The following is a 14,590-nucleotide window of genomic DNA, read 5'->3' as shown; positions in this document are numbered from 1 at the left end:
TTCTAAAGTGTACATGGAGAGATAAAAGACCCATATTAGCCAACACAATATTGAAGAAGAACAAAGCTAGAGGATTGACACTATCCAACTTCAACTTTCAGACTTACCATAAAGGTATAGTTATATAGACAGTGTGTTACTGTTGAAAGAATAGGCAAATAGATCAATGGAATAGAATAGAATAGAGAGCCCAGAAATAGATCCATATAAATAAATTCAAGTGATCTTTGACAAAGGAGCAGAGGCAATACAGTAGAGCAAAGACAGATGGTGAAGAAACAGATGGACATCCATATGCAACAAAAAAAAATCTAGACACAGAGCTTACACCCTTCATAAAAATAAACTCAAATGAATGTTAGACATAATGTAAAATGCAAAACTATAAAACTCCTAGAAGATAATCTTAGATATGTGATGACTTTTTAGATACAACAGCAAAGACACAAACCATGAGAGAAATAACTGAAATAAGCTGGCTTTCATTAAAATTCATTAAAGTTCAAAACTTCTGCTTTGTGAAAGACAATGTTAAGAGAATGAGAAGGCAAGCCATAGACTGGGAGAAAATATTTTCAAAAGACACATCTGACAAAAGACTATTATCCAAAATATACAAAGAACTATTAAAAACAACAATAAGAAAATAGGCAAACCAATGAGAAAAACAGGCAAAATACCTTAACAGATATCTCACAAAAGAAGATATACAGATGGCAAATAAGAATATTAAACAATGTTCCACATATATGTCATTGGGAAAAATACAAATTAAAACAATAATGAGACATATCTATGAGAATGGCCAAAATCCAGAACTCTGACAATATCAAATGCTGGCAAGGATTTGGAGCAACAGGAACTCTTATTCATTGCTGACGGGAATGCAAATTAGTACCACTACTTTGGAAGACAGTTTGGCAGACTGTCTTTACAAAGCAAATATACTCTTAGCGGGCAACCCAGAAATAATACTCTTTGGTATTTTACCCAAATAAGTTTAATACAGGGCCATACAAAAACCTGGAAGTGGAAGTTTGTAGCAGCTTTATGCATAATTGCCCAGCCTGGAAGCAACCAAGATGTTCTAGGTAAGTGAGTTGATAAATAAAGTGGCACATCCAGATAAGGGAATATTAAACAGTATCAAAAAAGAAATGAGCTATTCAACCATGAAAAGACATGGAGGAATCTTAAACATATATTATTAAGAGAAAGCAGGTAATCTGAAATGGTTCAATACAGTGTGAGTCCAACAATATAACATTCTGGTTTTCAGAAGTGGAAATGGGAGAAGGACAAAGAGGTCAACAGAAAATACCCTTTATGATTCTATAATGATAGATACATGTCATTATATATCTGTCCAAATCTGTAGCATTTATAATACCAAGAATGAGCCCTAGTATAAACCATAGACTTTGAGTGATTTTGATGTGTTCAAGGAGGTTCACCAATTGTTAAAAACATGCACTCTGATGATATTGATAGTACAGGAAGCTGGGCATGTGTGGGGATAAGGGGTTCCTTTCAATTTTGCATTAACCTAAAATCGCTCTAAAAAACATAAAGTCTTCAAAACAACAACAACAAAAGAATCAGAAGTAAAACATGATCCCTGCCATCTGTGTATTACTTTAAGGTTTATAAAGTGATTTCCCAGACTTAAACTACTGTGAAGTCCATACTATCTTCCCTTAAGAGATGAGGGACCCGAGGTTCGGAGAGGTTAACGTGACTTACCTAAATTCACCCAGCCAGTAAGTGGAGAAGGGGGTCCTAACCCTCCTCCTTGTGTCTGCCCCTTTGAAACTCTTCACAATGACAAGAGGAGAAAGGTGAAATGAAAGGACAAGAGAACCATCAAGAAGGGCATGACAGGACACAAGGGATCTGACTGGAGTAAGGGACAGAAGCAGTAATAAGGGTATCTGTTTCAGGGATGTTTTTTTTTTTTTTTGGTATGGGACTAGTAAGGCATTATGTCCAGCACATGTCAGATGGAACTAGGAGGAGGTTTTGAATGCCAGGTGGAGGAGGACAAACCCTGAGGGCTTTGAGGCAGAGGTGTGACCCAGGTAGATATTGGTAATCTTGTTTGGTGCTGTAATGCAGGAGGGGCATGGAGAGAAAGGAGACAGAGTCGGCCGTGCTGAGGTTGCTGTGGTCTATGATTATGGGGGTGTCAGTGATTAAGGTAGGAACAGAGGCTGAGGCATTCCTGGAAGAGGTCCTGATGAGACTTGTTGAGTGCGTGCGTGCGTGCCTGCGTGTGTGCGTGCGCGTGTGTGGGAATCCCACAGGGTTCTGAGCCCTTGGCTACACGCTTGGATTGCAGTGACAGTGGTGCCAGGTTATGGGGGAGGCTGATGCATGAATCACTTTGGCCAGGTTGAGGGTGAAGTGTTGAGAGGACTCTTAACTGGGGAAGCCAAGTGGAGTATTGGAAAGTGGAGCCCGGATTTCAGAAGGGAGAAGCTCTGGAGTTATCTAGCTTCTGGTGTGAATTACTCATCAATTGATGGTTTGTTCCCTAAGCAAAATGCTGCCTGAAAATTCCCATACTCCCAGTCAAACTCTGCCACCCCAGTCACTGGATTCTAGCCTGTCCTTCCCAAGATCAACTCCACCCTTGGCTATCAGTAACGATAATATTAGTTCATCTTTCATTCTCTGCACGTTCTGCTCCCTTCTCTTGGCCAACGCGGGGTGGAAACATCCAGAGAAATTCACCTCTCAGTTTCCATCTGACTTATCTCCTAAGCTTCTCTAACCTTCTCTAAGTTTCTCTTGCAATTCCAAGGTAAAAAAAAAAAAAAAAAATCCCATGGCCCAGTCCTTTTTGGTGTCACCGACACACTCTGGCTTCTGTGTTTTGTCCATCCAGATGCTCCCCCAGGAATATCTGCCCTTCTCCTTGGCCTGCCTCAGCTTTCCCAGTGGGTAGTCAAAACTTCTTGTAGGTTGAAAACCACAAACCTAAGGGAACACTGTCCATTTTGCAAAGTCCAACCCTAGTGTCCTGTCCTCTAGGTGCTCTCCCAGGGTCATGCTTCAGCCAGCAAGGTGCTGGCTTCCACAAGGCCAGCAAGGTGTGGGCTGTCCCACATGGATTGTCTGGATTGCAAATGGCATTTACCCCACAAACTTGAACTTGGCTTGCTTCTTTGGTTGTCCCTGTTTATTTCGTCTGTGCAGGTCTGTGCAGTCAGGGTAGCCAGGCTCTGCAGAAGCAGCACCTCCACTCGAAACCTCAGTGGCTTCTCACAGCAGCCCTTGTCTGTTTCTCGCTCATTCTCATGACCATCGGTTGCTTGATGGACAGGCTGACAGTGACATCTTCAACTTTACTGTCCACAGGGTGTCATCCAGCAGAACTTTCTGCGGCGGTGGAGGTGTTCTGTGTCCATGCCATACACTGGAGAAGTGGTGAGTCATAGGTGGCTATCGAGAAATTTAAATGTGGTTAGAGTGACTAAGAAATGGAAATTGAAATTTCATTTCATCTTGATGAGTTGAAATTGCAACATGGGGTTGGTGGCTGCCACATAAGGCAGTGCAGATTTTAATTGGAGGTTTCTTTGTTCACCTCCCCTGGGGGTCAGGAGAAGAGAGCACATGGAATATTCTCACCTGCTGTTCTAGGTTCAGCCAAGAAGAAGTCATTGGTCAAGACTGGTCACCAGGCCCCACCTCACTGCAAACGTGGAGAAGCTCATGAGCACTCAGAACAAGAGATGTTTTGCCACAGAGCTCTTCTAAATATAGCCAAACCTTCCTGAGGCTGAGTTGCATGAGGTTTTGAGATAGAACACAGAGATCAGAGATTAGAGATGCAGAGACAGGAACCAGAGAGGGCAAGGAGCCTAGTCATCATCACACAGCCAGGCTGGACTAGAGTTCTGAGATCCTGGCTCAGAGAAGTGAGAAGTCAGGTTGCAGTACCTGCCCCTGGGGGAAAAATAAGCCCGGCTGGAAGCATCTAGCGTTTCATTCTGGGTCGCTGGGAAGGGAAGTGCTAAGAGCTGCCAAAGGTCTGTTCTTGGAGCCCTTGGAAGGGAAGGGCCCCACAAGGCTTTCAGTTTTCAAACAGCTTTGGCTCTTCCCCCGCTGAGGTGACTCACCAGCTGCGGAGGGATGAACAGAGGGCAAAAGCCCAATATGAAGCCATCTGGGCCATGCTTCCTGCCTGACCCCGGTCCTGGGGCCAAGTTCAGGGAGTTTCCCAAGGCCAGTGAGGAAGGGGTCAGGCCAGAGCTGCCGTAGAGCTGCGGTCACTGCCACACGGAGGTAGAGCCGGGTGTGCGGGGTGCTGCTGGGGTCAGAACCCCTGAGCTGTGGAGTGGACCCCAGAGGCTACTCAACACGGCAAGAAAACTGAGGTCCCAAGAGAGGCCACTCAGGAAGTTATTAGCCTGATCCTGAGCAGTGCCAGGCACCAGGCCTTCTCCCAACACAGAGGGGTCCCCGAGACAGCCCTGCTCTGACTCATCCTCACAGTCTGCGAAGGCTCCGCTCTCTGTATGTGTCCTAGAGGCCACAGAACTCCAGATCCATCCACTTCTGGTTCGATTCCTCACTGTGCTGCTCCAGCTGGCAGAGAAAGACCCACTTGAGCCTGGGTCCTAAGGGGGGAACCTCTGCTTGCCCCCAACTGAGTCAATGCAAAACCTAAAGTGGGGGAAATTCTTAACTGTACCAACTTTTCTTTGGAAGAGTTTTCGAGAAGAATTTACCATAGCGTTCCATGAAGTTGAGAAGATCCCGGGTATTTCCTATGCAAGTTGATTCATCAAACTTCTATGTTCCTCAGCAAAATGTTATCAACAGCTCACACCTGGTATAACATCAAAGTCTTTTAAATCATGGCATCCAATCAAAATGAGGGTTGTCTGTAGGTTCCTCGATTTCAGGGAACCCAGAATGAGTTGGACGGTGGCAGCCTCCAATCTGCTCGGGCCAGAAGGACATAGAATAACTTAAATTACATGCTTATATTCACTGCTCATCTTTTCATGGAAGGAAAATTGATGCTGGGTGCAGTGGTGTATGCCTGTCATCCCAGCAGCTCTGGAGACTGAGGCAGGAGGATCATGTGTTCAAAGCCAGTCTCAGCAACTTAGTGAGGCCCTGAGCAACTTTGCAAGATTTTGTTTCTAAATAAAATATTAAAAAGGGCTGTGGATGTGGCTCTGAGTTTGAGCATCCCTGGGTTCAATTCCTGGTCTAAGGGAAAAAATTTGAAGGGAAACTGACACTAGAGTAAATAATTAAAACCAAGACCTGGAAAACTGTCAGTCCTCTCTGTGCCCAGGGGAGGAAGTGTGTAGAACCTGGTTCGTTGCAGAATTTCTTCAATTCTGAATCTTTTCATCTTACTTTTAGTGGGTCCTCAGGCTTAGGGCTACCTAGCAAAGGGATTTGCTCCTCTGTGCAAGAGGCATTCCGGAAGCATCCCCTTCCTCTTTCCCTGTCCAGGGCTGGACCCGTTACCATCGCCTGCACTGACCTACCCTCTGCTGGGATCCATGGGAGATATAATTCCCAAGATTTCCAAGTATCTCTGATCCGTGTGCCTTCTGAAGTGTGACCAGGGGTTGAGGGCCAACTTTCCTTCCCTTGTTTCTTGGTTAATGTTGATCACCTTGGGGCTGCCATGCTCTGAGGAAGTCCAGCCACAAGCCAATCTTGGCTTTCGCAGTGACTCTAACCTCCAGCCCCAGGCTTTGACATCATGGGCCAGCCATCCCTGCCATACCCTCCCCAGTCTCCAGCCCTCAGAATCTGGGGGCACAATAAATGCTTGTTTTAAGTTGTAAAGTTGTGGGTTCCTTTGCTACGTGGCCCTGGCAACCAATCTCTGAGGTCTCAGGGTACCTGGCATTTTCTCCGTGGCGTCTGATGGGAAATAATGAATTAGTCAGGCAAATACCCTTTTTAAGGATTATTTTCTCCTTTCCACTCTAAGTTCTGGGAGGGCAGGGATGCTGTCAAGGCCATCATTGGACTCCCAGGGAGTTTGCCAGGGAGATGCTCAATGAATACTTAATGAATGACTGAACCTAACACTGTCCTCAGACTGACCCCTAATTTGCCCTCAGAATGACTCTGGCCCTGGATTCAGACTGACTCTAACCCTGGCCACAGACCAACCCCTAATTCTGGCATCAAAGACCTAACCCTGGCCACAGCCTGACACAGCCTCTCATCCTGGTGTCTGAGCACTAAGCCTCGATTCAGGCTGACCTCTAATCTTGACCTCAGAATGACCCCTGACTCTGACCTCAGGCTGAGTTCTGGCCTCAGCTTGGCCAGGATGATCTGTCCCTGCCTCCTCTCCTGGCACATTTTGCCCTGTCCTGTCCCCATGTGGGTGCCCCCACCCCCAGCCTTGCCCTTCTGAGTTGCTGAAGGTGTAAGGCTCTGTCAGGGGCAGGTAGCTTTGAATACCCCCTCTCCTTGCCCCAGGAACACTCCTTCCCTCCTAACTCCTGCTCTTTCTCTCAATCTCGCTTCATCGTCACTTCCTTAAGGATCAGCTTGTTTCCGTGGGACCTCTTTAGAACTGCTCTTAGTGTTTCTTTTGCACTTTATGAATGTCTATGTGTGTGTGTGTGCTTTCTATTATCTGTTTGATGTCTTTCTTTTTCTCAAGACTGTAAACTCCTCCTGTGAGCACAGGGCCTGGCATCTGGGGTCTAATAAATAATTGTGGGGCCACCGAAACAAATGACTGGGTATAGCCTCTTCCAGAAAGCCTTCTCTGTGGCCTCCCTGCTACCGCGGTGTTCTCATTCTCCCTCCCAACCACCCCATGCCAGCTCTCAGCCTGGGGCTGGGTTCTTTGCATCTGGGCTTCTCTCCGTGGGGGCAGCCTCCTTCAGCCCCGGATCCGGCCTCTCCCCTCTGCAGCTCCAGCACACACAGGCCCGGGTGGCTCAATAAAAGCTGGCTGAACTGTTGAACTGAACCAATTCCTTCTCCCCAGCCTCCTCTCTGGCCTCAGCTCTCACTGATTCATGTGCTGGGGCCATCAGGACCAGAGCTTCAAACACAGAAGAAACAAATGAAGAAGCTGAGGAATCGGCAGAGGGAGACAGCCAGACATCCATCTCCTCCTGCCCTCTGTCCTCAGCACCATCCTCCGGAGGGTTGCAGGCAGTCAAAAGTTCAGGCTCCACGTTTTCTGGAAGAAGGAGGGGGAATCCGTGTGGGGGGGATTAAAAAAAAAAAGTCCCCAAACTCAAATCACGCACACAGAACAACAAGCCATAAAACAGAACACCCTTGGGAGAAGACGGAGTCACATGGTGGGAATCTGTGGATTGCAGGGGAGCGGGAGGCGGCACTGGAGAAAAGGCAGCTTCAGCCTCCTCAATGGGAACCAGATGGGCCGAGTGTTCTTAAATAGAATCCCAGACTCTCAGCGCTGGGCGGGAGCTGGCCTGGGGTGCTCTCCCCTTGGCCCCTTGGTGTGCAGCAGCGGGGGGAAATGGAGGCAGAGGGAGGAGGTGGCAGACCCTGAGGCCACAGCCCAGCCGGCAGCTTCCAGACCCCAGGCTCCTGGCCCCGGGTCAGTGTCCTCTCACCCTGCCACGCTGTCTCCCAGCCCTTTGCCAGTATCTCCAAATTAGAAGCATATCGACAAACAGTGCTGTCATTCCCCCCCCCACCCCGTCCCGTTTTCTGTTCTTTCTTCCAATTCTTTCTCTTTGGAGTCTAATTTTAGAGGTGCCAGGAAGATCTCATTGTTCCAAAAATCCCCCCCTAGCTCCCTTAGATCAACAGGCCCCGTAACAATAATACATGCTTGTGATGGGCACCATGCTAGGGGCTTCACAGCTATCCACTTCCCTAATTGTCCCCGTGCCCCAGGCAGAGGCGCTGGTCTATCATTTCAGCAACCCAGGACAGGATGCAGGATCACAGGTGAGGTTGACGATACAGGGGTCAGATATTGTCGTTTTGCCTTTTACTAATCATATATGAATTGGCATCTTAGCCAAAGACCCTTGTAGCCATGAAAGCATGAAATAAAGCTGACCCTCAGGGGATCTGGCAGATTTCTTGAGATACTCTGAAAGCAGACTTTCCTTTTCCCAGCATTGCCTACCACTCCCACTGCAGAAACCATTGTGTGAACACACAAACTTGGGCGTGACTTTCCTTTTTTTTTTTTTTTTCACTAATGCCTCCTTCCAGGAAAAGGTCTCTTTTCCCAGCTCCCCTGAGAAGCAGACTCTCATGGTCACAGGGTGCTGCATGTGGCTGTGCAGACTGTGTGCTAAACAGCATGCAGAGACCATCCATGTGGACTGTGAATGTGCATGACAGCCCTGTGTGCCCCTGAGCTTTCCTGATGCTCACCTTAGCAGGAAGAGAACCTCAGGCTTCCCCCAGGCCTGGTGAGGAACCCTGCTTGTGTGGGTCTCAGAGGTATCAGGGTCTCCTATCAGGAGGGATTAAGAATTGGGCTTCCCCTTACTTTGAAATCTGTTCCCCTCTGACCTGCCACGGGGTTGCTTGCTTTTGAATCCTTCCTGGGGTGGCGGTGTGGTCTCTGACGACCAATCACTCCGTACCTTACGGGGTACACCTGACTGGTAGGTGGAGGGGCCCTACATGACAGTCACAGGGAGGGCATCCCTGTCAGAGGAGGAGCCAGACAGGTCAGAGTCAGGAGGCCCCCAGGGAGCACAGGGGACTGCTGCAACTGTAGCACAGGAGTGAGGAGGAGAGGGGTAGGAAAGCTGAGAGGCGAGACTGGAGCAGAAGCCAGCTTAGGAAGGGTCTGGAAGCCCAGGCCAAAAAGTCTAGGTTTATTCTAAGAGTGATGGGGAGCCTTAAAAAGGCTTTAGGCGGAGAGGGAATCTGAAGTCCGACTCTGGCTGGAGTGGATTAGAAGGAACAGAAGTTAGAGCTGAGCGTCAAAAAGGGAGGCTGTGTAGGGCCCGGGGAGAGAAGAGGATGTCCCAGACAGGGTGATGTCAGTTGGATGCCGAGTAGGGGGTGGCCTTGAGCGTGTGTTGGAGGAAGGCTTGAGTGGACATCTGGAGGAACTGTCCTAACTTGTGCCTGAATAGGTAGGGTGGCCACAGGGGCCATTCATGGGGACAGCAAGGCCAGCTTCCTTCCTTGACCCTCCGTCCCTGCCTGCCTCAACCGGTGACTTCAGCAAGTGGGGAATGAGCCATGGCATGGCCCCTCTCTGCTCCCTTCCTGGCAAAGCAGATGGTGCGAGAAGGAAGAAGGCCACGCCTCCGCGGCTGTGATCACACTTGCTGCTTTTAGCGCAGCAGTTGGGAGCGGTGGCCCTGCCATCGGCTGCCTCCCACTCCGGTTCTCTTTCCTCTGCTCTAAAGCAAATTCAGTGCTGAACTCAAGGAAGGAGGCTTCTGTCGACCCGCCTTCGTGGCTAGAGGAGGCCAGACAGGTGAAGCAGGAGTGGCTTGTGGTCAGAGGAACTTTGTGGAGTGGGTGGGGCTTTTGCATGGCTAGAAGAACCCCTGTGGAGGAGGTGGGGAGGAATCCCCACGAAATGATTATGTATATGGGTCCCAACCCAGACCTGCTGAATCAGAGACTTGGGAGGATGAGGGCCTGGAGTCTGTGTTTGCTCAGCCCTTTAAGAGATTGATGATGATGATGATGATGGTGATGGTGGTGGTGATGATGATTTTGGTATTGGGGATTTAGTCCACGGGCACTTTACCACTGAGCCACATCCCCAGCATTTGGTTGGTTGGTTGGTTGGTTTGAGACAGGGTCTAGGGTTTAGCTAAGTTGCTTCGGGCCTCACTTGAGTTACTAAGGCTGGCCGGGAACTTCTAATACTCCTGCCTCAGCCTCCAGAGTCACCAGGACTACAGGCGTGCACAATCACGCCCATCTCCCTTTAAGGGATTCTGATGCGCACGCGTGCTGGAGAACCTTGGCTATCTTGCAACAAAACTTCCCCGGACTAGCGGGATTCTCTCTCTTCTCTTGAGAGGAGGCTCCTTTGTGCAAGAGCCCCTCCAGGGGTCCGAGCCTGCCTCCTCCCTAGAAGTCATTTCCGCCCATATGGACTCTAGCTCTTTAAGTTATTGCCCACTTCCCCAGGCCTGCGGAGTGAAGGCCAGGTGGCAGCATCTGCTTCCTTCTCACCCGCCCACCTATCCCCAGTCCACTGTCACATCCGTGAAATGTCCTCAGGGAAGCCAGAGTCGCCCAGGCAGAGAGCATGCCCAGGCAGTTGGGAATGAAAGGACTGGCACTGCGGAAGGGAAGCAGGGTACCCAATGCTCTCATCACAGCTGAATTCATCTGGTTCCCATTTTTGCCCCTGAACTACATTCCTAACCCTGGAGATGGGCAGTACTGAGGTACTGGCCCGCTAGCTTGGCCTCTCTGGGTTGGAGATTAAAGGCTGGGCGATTCAGACACAAAAGCAGCTGTCTGGTGCCCGTCTCCTGGAAAGGCACGACGTTATCCCCTAGGGAGCTCCTAGGCCAATGTGACAGTCAATTAGGGGCCTGTGTTTTCTCCAAAGCTAGAAACAAGACCCACCGGAGCAGACAGAGACCTCTTCCGCAGATGCGGGGCACAGAGTGGAGCTGGGGTGCTAGGCCTCTCCTCTCCTGTGAACATTTGGCTAAAGACCAAACATTTTCATATCTTTTTTTTTTTTTCATTGCTTTCACCATTTTCTTGGCTTTGTCCCCAATGAGGGAGTGTGGAGTCTACTTTTGTCAAATTTTGTTTGCTTAAACTATACACATGGGGATGGGCAAGGGGATGTTTGGTGCTACACTGGGAAGGGCCAAAAAGAAGTGGACAGGATCCAAGCCTCTCAGAGGAGCTGCCAAAGGAGGCTGTGTGAGCAGGCATGTGTCTGGCTGCTCAGTGTTGGTGGTTGGAGCTCAAGGTTCATCCTTAATAGACTGTGGCTCTATTAGTCTTTACTGGCCTCAGTTTACTTATCTGGCAAATGGTACTAATGCTAGCTCTGCCCACACCTGAGGACCACTGAGGTATCAAAGGAACTAGCATAACTAAAATAAATCTTTAACATTTTTGATGGCTACATAAAGCAAGGCAAGGTAGCCACCAACAGGCGTCACCTCTACCTCAAAGGTGGAGGGAGGCCTCGGTATTCCCTAAAGCCCCCAGCACAACCCATAACAGGTGGTCAATCAATACTTGTAGAATGGATGAAATAGAAGACATGGTCCCTGTCCCCACGGAATTGGAGATCTAGCTGGGGGTGGGGGGTAGGAAGAGAAATACACAATGGGAGAAACTTAAGAAGAGTAGGGAGAGGCCCTTGTTAGCTCAGACACCTCTAATTTAGAATTTGTGATGCTTTTACAAGGCCAGAGAGGAATTGGCCCCTGCTGATGGAACATGTGCTGAACAAACTCCTAGTGGGAACAAGATAATAATAACAGGAGCTACCGGCCTCCGGGTGCACGTTGTGTTCCAGATGGCAGAGCCAGCGCCGTGCCCTCTGGCAACACACAGCTGCACGGGAGCAGTGAGCATGCCAATCACCGGTGAACTCTGACCTTAGCTCTGAAGCAGCCAGCACCTTCCCTTTACCATACTTTGTTAATTGCCATCCAGGGTGACTTCATGTATTTAAGGAACATAAAATTTTATTTTGTTAAGACTACACCATTGCTGGCCTCCTTCTGCCTCCACCCAAACAGCTCCGATCCATTCACAGTTTTCAAACAGAGTTGAGAACACAGAGATGCTACCAGTTCCACCTCATCTCCCCAGAACAGGCTTGTAGGTTCCGTTCATAGTAATCAGGGGGGAACTGTGGGCCTGGCAGAGACCTGCTGGGCTTCGGGGGACCCTGGGTCAGCCATTGCCCCTTCCTGGCTAGCCAGATCTATCTCCCTGCCCTCCTTCCAAAGGAGGAGGTTAGAACATGTGAGCCCTCAGGGTAGATGACTGCTGTGTTGGACTCTCGTGGTTTTGGCCAGGGATGCCCCAGCCTTGCAATTGTGTAAGAACAGGATGGTCCCTCTGCTGGTTTCTGGCTTCTCCTGCCCAGTGCTCTGGTTGGAGGAGATGTGGGCCCCACAGGCAGGAGGAGGGGCCCAGGTGTCTTCTCCGACCCCTCCTGGCTTCAGAGCCTGTAGACAGTTAAGCCCCACAACTGGGGTGGGACCGAGAGGAGCAGGGGCTCAGAGGGCAGTGGGGAGACTGGGCTCCCAGGAGTAGCAGAAGGCCATGTCCCAGGCACTCTTGCCCCTGGGGGGTTTCCTTTCATGAAACATCCCCCTCTTCATCCTGGCTCAGGATAGAAACAGAGGCGGGGGGAGTGGAGAGAGGGCAAAGGGTTGAAATACTGGGCTGGTCCTGAGGGAGGTTTTACTCTTCCTCTGGACCCTTCCAGTCCGGAGGAGGCTGAGCTCTCTCCCGCATCCTGTCCCACCTTGAGTGGAGCACTTGCTGGCCCAGGGTGGGATGGCACTGCTGCTAGCCCACACAGCACCTACATGCACCTTCCAGAGGGGGTTCAGTGGAAGAGTAAACCTTCCCAGTCCTGGGCAGGAATCACGCCTAACTGAATGGCGGGTGGGTGGATTTCAGCTCTCCCTAGCCTCTGGGTAGGAAATCTTCAGGCAACCAACACCGGCAGGGGTCTCCAGGGGGCCCTGGCCTAGATGGCTTTCTGCTTTCTGTCATCTCCTCCTCCTCAGCAGGTTTCCCTGGCATTCTGGTCAACCTCCTTAAGAAGCGGAGCTGCTGGCCGCAGCCCAGGGGAGCAGCATGGCCTAGTGGTTGCAGGGAGGGACTGCAGCCTGGCACCCAACTTCTGACAGCAATGCCCGTGCTATTGCAGCAAGGGAGGCTGAGCTCCTGCCTGCATCCTGCCCCACCTTGAGTGGATCACTTCCTGGCCCAGGGTGGGCTAGGGCCATTGCTAGCCCACACAGTACCTTCATGCACCTTCTAGAAGGGGCCCATCATCTGGGCCTATCTTGAGGAGAATTCACAACTGGGGGCCCAACTATATAGAGCATGACTAGTGAGAGGGAGAGAGGGAGAATTGAGTGCCCCAGGAAAGCTCTCACACAGGGAGTGGGCTTTGCTCGGGGTTTGGGGAGCATGTTCATTTGGCAGGGCTGAGTGTGCCACACCCAGGTAAACACAAGAGCACTGGTGTGGGGGCTGGAAGGTGAGCATTTAGGTCCTCAGGGATGGGTGAGGGCAGTGCCCAAGGAAGGACAGAGGGTGAAGCTTTCAGTCCTACAGAGAGAGGCCAGGGGTCCACCTGAACTGGGAGGCGGGAGTCACTGCAGGAGTGAGCAAGGAGGACTAGAATCAAGCCCCCTGAATTGATCTGTGAGAACTTGGTTAAAATGGGCTGGATCTAGGGACCTTGCTAAGGTCCTAGCAGGCCAGGGAGTGCTGTCTGTAGTGACTCAGTTCCCAAGGCTGCAGGGAAGAGGTGGAATTGTCAACTCAGGCAGCAAGAAGGGCCTTTTGTTTAGAAACCTCACAGAGAATTGAGGCTCAACAAACCCTTCCCGAGTTCCTACCAGGCCCAGGTGACTGCATTCCATCTAGGTTCCCTGAGACCCTGGTGCCATGATTGTCCTCACACGTGACTGAGGAAACCAAGAGCAGATGAACTAGCAACTTCACTGGGGGCCACGTGCTAGGAAGGAGCTACTGCAGGGTTTGAGCCCAGGCCTGTCTAACTCGAGGGCCTGCTCTCTCCAAAACCCCTGCCCCATGCCTGAACTGGCCTCTCGTCTCCAGAGCAGGCCCAGAGCTGGCCTGGAGACCCAAGTTCCCGGGGAGGGCACAGGGCCAGGCAGAGATCTTGCCCAAGGCCCTGGCTGTGGAGGGGAGTTGGGCCTTGTCAAACTGGACCTTCCTGGTTGCCAGCGCTGCTGGGTTCCGGGGTCTGAGTGGCAGAGGAGGTTGGGTGGTGTTCTACCCCAAATGCACCCCCCCCCCCGTGCTTCCTGCTCTTCTTTATCATCCTGCTCACGCCCCTTCTGCTGCCTGTTCTGCCACTTTCTGGCTGAAGCTCTGAGCCCATCTCCTCACTTAGCTTCGCATTTCCCTTTCCTGGCAGCAAAGTGGGGCTGGTAACAACACTGGCTGGTTGAGAAGATTGAACAACGCAGTGCGCACCAGGTGCCTCTCTTAAGTGGGCTGCTTAATCCCCCCTACCGACCACTGGGGTCTGCAAAGTCCTCCCCATGTCCCCTGACTCCTGCTCTGTTGGCAGCTGGCTAGGGGTGGTTAGGATTTATCCTGTTTGACTGTGTAATCAGTTGAGGATCTGAGCACCCCAGACCCTGAGCCCCCTGAGGGCAGGAGCTGTGCCCCGCCTCCTCTGTTGGCTCCTCTCTGGCTCAGAGGGGACAGCCGACTCTGAGCAGTGCCTAGACACTTGCCTGGTCTATTGGCCTCTTTCCTCCACAGGCAGGCTTCCCCAGGGGAGCTTCTAGTCTCACTGTGCCACTTCCTCACTCCTGGGCCTGCTCCCAAACTTGCTTCCTTCTCCTTTGGATTGGCCACCTGTGGCCTCCATGGCCATTCTTTATTTTACTGACTCTCTGTCCGATTGAAAGTGCAG

This window comes from Callospermophilus lateralis, chromosome 14, assembly GCF_048772815.1.
Source record: "Callospermophilus lateralis isolate mCalLat2 chromosome 14, mCalLat2.hap1, whole genome shotgun sequence".
In the NCBI taxonomy this organism is placed as follows: Eukaryota; Metazoa; Chordata; class Mammalia; order Rodentia; family Sciuridae; genus Callospermophilus; species Callospermophilus lateralis.
This window is presented reverse-complemented; position numbering follows the sequence as displayed.